The sequence below is a fragment of the Gekko japonicus genome, unplaced genomic scaffold (genome assembly GCF_001447785.1).
Source record: "Gekko japonicus isolate JY-2015 unplaced genomic scaffold, Gekko_japonicus_V1.1 scaffold604, whole genome shotgun sequence".
Classification (NCBI taxonomy): Eukaryota; Metazoa; Chordata; class Lepidosauria; order Squamata; family Gekkonidae; genus Gekko; species Gekko japonicus.
The window spans coordinates 34,902-40,328 of record NW_015175374.1 but is presented as its reverse complement, the minus strand read 5'-3'; positions in this window follow the sequence as shown (position 1 = coordinate 40,328).

Genomic DNA, 5,427 nt, shown 5'->3' with positions numbered 1-5,427 from the left:
TTTTGAAAGGTATTGATGGCGGCTCTGCTTCTTCCCCCATGTGGCTTCCATTAAGGCCTTGGATGGGAAGCCATTAACACTAGTATTAACTTCTAACACCTCAGATTTAAAAACGAATAGCCATCTGGAGCCAGGGGTTAATAACACTAACGGAAAGCGCTCATTACCCTTCAGAACGTGGCGTATGGCGGGCGGCGTCAGATGTGACCCGAGTCCTTGGAGCCTATTGGAGGACTCTCTCCCCAAGCCTTCAGCTGATTTCAATAGTCCTAATGGCAAGCAGATGCTAACCAAGGAGACCAGCTGAGGAGTGAAAGATGGAAAGGAACAAGGAGGCTATGGAAACCTGAGATACTGAGTGTGCAATCCTCAGAGAGAGCAGTGTGAGGAATGGCTCCCGTAGGACCCTGTTCTAACCTCTCTTTCCAGCTGCTTTATGTGTGCAGCATCCTGTGGCTCTTTTGAATGGTCTGCAATTCGGTGGAGCTATTCAACAGCACCCAAGTTGCTCCCAGGCCTCCCTGCCACATCCTAACCTAAGCCCTCCTGCGCAGGCTGTTGGCTGTGCTGGGCGCATGCTCTGAATCGAGGCCCTGGGGAAGAGCAAGGAGTGAGGTGCGGCTGAGATGTGGCAGGGCTTTTGCTGCTGTGGAACAAAGAAGGCAAAACAAAGCACTAAGCATAGAACCCGAGAGAGGATGATATAAAAATTCAAAAAGGGGAAGGGGGTGTGGATCGTCCTTAATCAAAGATGGCCCAATTTTTCAATTATATATTTCTAGATGCTTTGTGATAAGTTCAATGGCCGTGCAAAGCATAAATTATTTTGATTTATAATTCTTTGCTTCTGTGGGTTTTGAAAAAAACATATGTGACATTGTAATGCTTAAAAAATGGATTTGAGGTAGGGTTGGCTAGTTAATTCTGAAGAGCGTGTGCCGGTCTTTCAGACTTGAGATGTGGCAGAGGCTTTGGTTGCTTGTAGTGCTATGTGAGGTCCCGATCAAGCAAATGAGCCCAAGCTGTTCAAATCTTTGTAGATTTGCTGGAGGACCTGCTGTTACGGATGGTCTCTTTAGAGGGTGTAGTTAGTACCTTTTGTAGGAAACCCCCCCCCCCAACCCTCAGAATCAGCCAACTTGGAAAATATTGTTGTCAGCCAAGACTGAGGTGCTACATGGAGAAACTGCTTGGTGGTTATGTGCTTTTGTAATAAACTAGAAATCTAGTCCTGTACGAGGCATGGGCTTTGTAGTTTCCAAGTTCTGTGCGTGTTTGATTCGTTTTGCTGTTCCCATAACATATACACAGGGCTATTTTTGGGCAGGAACGCACAGGAACGGAGTTCCGGCTGGCTCCCGAGTTGGCCACGCCCAGCAGGAACTCATTAGCATAACAGGCCACACCCAACAGCAGAAACTCATTAGGATTGGCTACATTAGGGGTGTGAGGCCTAACATGCAAAGGAGTTCCTGCTACAAAAAAAGCCCTGGGTTTTGACCCCAAACAAGGTAAACAGAATAAGAAGCAAAAGGTGGGTGTGGCTGGATGACCACACTTCTGGTAACATGGGGGTGCAGCCTAATGTGCTAATAAGCTGTGCTGTCAGGGGTGTGGCCTACTAGGCTAATGAGTTTCTGCAGTTGGGTGTGGCCTATTATGCTAATGAGTTCCTGCTGGGCTTTTTCTACAAAAAGAGCCCTGCATATGCCACATTCCTCGTCTTACCTTGTGATTTCAGCCAGAAGATTACTCAGAGAACATTAGTAGTGGTTCTCAAGTAGTGGCTGGGGACCAGAAAGTGGGTCAAAACACTCACAGGTGTGTCATGAGATGAGGAGGGAGGCAGTGGAACAAGGTATCCTAGGAGAAGAGGTTCTTGGTAGCTTGCTGGCCAGTTTGAGTTTTGCCACTGCACAGTATGGGAACTGGCCATGGCATACAGTTGGCTTCTCAATGACACTGTGTTTTTATAAATACTAACAATGACAATTTTTTTAACAAAAATATAAACTTGTTGAGTGTCCCCTAACATAACAGTTGGCTTCTCAATGACACTGTGTTTTTATAAATACTAATAATGACAAAAAAATTAAAAATATAACCTTGTTGAGTGCCCCCTAATATATTCTCACTTTTAATGTAAAGGAGTAGGGGGGAAATAGTAGTGTGGAGTTACTTGTCAAGTCTCATCCCCCCAAAGTAGAGTCAGCTTAGAGGCGGGCCTCACCTCAAAATGGTTGAGAACCCCTGCTAGAGATAGATGTCCATGAATTTTCTCAAGATGGGATGGCGGTGTGTACAGTTGTATCACTCTTCTTCCTTTCTCCATAGAGATTTCAGGTAACACAGAAGACATCCCGTTGGTGCGCTGGAGACAGCAGTGGCTGGAAAATGGCACCCTGCTCTTCCATATCCACCACCAAGATGGCACCCCCAACCTTCCTGGCTTGGAGCCTACAGAAGAGCCTCAGAGTGAATCAGCGGAAGAAGAGCTAAGGATCCTTCATATCTCTGTAATGGTGAGTACCCAAATTGCCCTGAAATGCAGATGTGGTGCTACTGCCCTTTGTGCTGTTATCAGTAATTCCGGGTATGGGATTGTTGTCAGGAGGGCATGTTTTGATCAGAAAGGGTGGATTAAAAATGACCACTGGATTTGTCGCTAAAATGTTACCTACAGGGAAACCGGAAGTGAATATTCACCATCTGAGGTATTTTGAGAGAAACAGAAAGAGTTTTAGTGAGGCCAGCAAATTTGCCCTGGAGGTTCTGACACCAGATGTCACCTGAAGAGAAGTTCAACGCAGATCTGAAGATGTTTCCTCAGGAGGTTACTTCACAGATACCCTATCCCTGTGCCCGCCCCCTAGAATGTCCTCACTCCTGTCAGCCAGACATTCTCTGGGAGTTCCATGCTTGGAACTGAATTTCCAGCCTCCTGCAGGGCTTGATTCAGGCCATGGTGCATGGGGAGCGGGTGTTCCCCCCGCATCAGTTTTCTGACCTACCTGGAATGACCCTAGGCAGCTGCTCTTTGCCCCATTGGGAAATTTGTGCAGAGCATATCAGTACAGAGATGTTTGCCCAGTGGGCAAATAGCAACTCTTTGGGGTTTTCCCCGCAGATCATGGAAAAGATCAGGGGGGGCTTAAGCTCCCCCCCCCCCCGAGTGCTGTGGTCCGACTCTGAATTGGGCACCTCTGTGCCTGGAAATTAAGTTCTGAGCAGAGGAACTCCCAGTGCATGAATGTTCAATGGGACCTGGTATGGATACCCGGGGGGGGGATGGGGGGGACGAGTGCAGTGCATCATGTCGTCATGCTCTCAATCAAAACATTTGCAAGATTTCAGGAGCAGCCAAAAGCATCCTAATAAGCAAGCTGCTAGGACAGTAGTTTAAAGATCTCTTGTGTGTCCCTGCCTTCCCGTACAGCCCATATCTGTCTGTGGTGAACACTTATTCAGAAGCTGGTAGATTTTTGCCGTAGGTAGCAATGACTTCTCTGAAAGGGACGTGCCCACAATTAGCACTGTCCCCTCTTACATTAGCCCAGATGCTTTTTAGCCAAAGTGTTTGTATTTTAAAAAGTACTATGTTTAGGTCATGAGCCTTAAAATATGAAGTCATGCCCTGACCTAGATAGCCCAGGCAAGCCCGATCTCGTCAGATTTCGGAAGCTAAGCAAGGACGACCCTGGTAGATACTTGGATGGGAGACCACCAGAGAATAGCAGGGTTGGGAGGCAGAGGCAGGCTATCAAGCTGCTTCTCTGAACATCCTCCGTGCCCCGGTAGGAGTCGCCAGAGGTTGCCATGACTTCCAGGCTCGGGCACTCTCACACACACAAACACAAAAATGCAAAAATACCCCCCTCCAAAAAAAATATGAAATCATGATGCAAATTGCCAGTGTATAGCGGAATCCTGAGTCCCTGCTTTTTGACAGCTAATAAGTGGAGGATGGTTCCCATGGTGACAATGCTGGGAGCCCATCACAGTTAACTGGAGAAGGAGGTTAGGTAAAGGTAAAGGTTTCCCTTGCTCGAAAGCCAGTCGAGTCCGACTCTAGGGTTGCGGTGCTCATCTCCGTTTCAAAGCCGAAGAGCCAGCGCTGTCCGAAGACGTTTCCGTGGTCATGTGGCCGGCATGACTAAACACCAAGGCGCACGGAACGCTGTTACCTTCCCACTGAAGTGGTACCTATTTATCTACTTGCAATTTCTTGCTTTCGAACTGCTAGGTTGGCAGGAGCTGGAACTAGAGACGGGAGCTCACTCCGTCATGTGGCACACTCGGGTCTCGAACTGCTGAACTACCGACCTTCCACAGCCTGCAGTTCAGCCCAAGTTCCCACCTTGCAACAGAGGCACCTATGAAATTCGCAGATAGGATACAGTCAGGATGGGGATGTCTTTAGCAGCGCTGCGCTAGTGAACTAAAAATACACTTTGGTAGCAGGAACATCATCCGGTGCGATAAGAATCTCAGATTTCATTTTGATTTAAAGAAAGCAGGATTCTAATCCTGGAGGCTGCAAAGATAGGTCTGAAAGTATGTGGGCAATACCTTGTGAAATCAGCCAAACCCAGGGAGAACTGAGTGTGATAACTGGCGTTCAGGGAATGATCACTGTGTTTGGGAAAGGGGTGTGGCTCAGTGGTAGAGCACCTGCTTTTCATGAAGACAGTCCTGGGTTCCAGCCTGGTATCTCAGTCTAGATGAGGTAGTGGGTGATGTGAGACCCTGGAGACCTTGGGGAACTGATGCCAGTCAGAGCAGGCAATGCTGATCTGGATAGACGAAGTATGTAGCATAAGGCAGCTTCCTGTGCTCAGTGTGGTCTCCACTGTGCCCTGAATAGCTTCTGCTCCATCCCTGTGAAGGTCAGAACAGCAGCAATTATGCAGAAATAAGCCCGCACACTCATTTAATTTACATAATTTATGTAAGATGCAAAATTTAGCTTCTGTGGGTGCAGAATTTTGACATTTTCAGTTCAGAGCATAGACCGCACCGGGCTTAATGAAGACGGCCGTTCCCTGGTGCTTGTCTCTGCCATTATAATGAGAGGTGTCTTAGTTCTGAACATTCAGTTTTTAGCTGCTGCTAGAATTTCCCTGTTACAAATTTGTATGATACTTCCTTTCAGAGGTGACCATCATAACTTCTGGTATCCTGAGCAGGGATGGGGGGGGGCTTTTCTTTTTCACCACGCAGATTTGAGTAGTTGTTGTGTAGCATTATTATCTACTGTTAACTGGGCTGAGCACCACAGTCCCTGCTCAAAAGAGCAGACCGCCCCCCCCCCCCAAAAGTAGCATAATGCAGATTTAGCACTCAGCTGCAGTTTGCTTTTGCTTTATGACCAGCAGTGGACTTTTGCACATTATCTGGTGCATCCAGTGACTGCCGTCATATCCCATT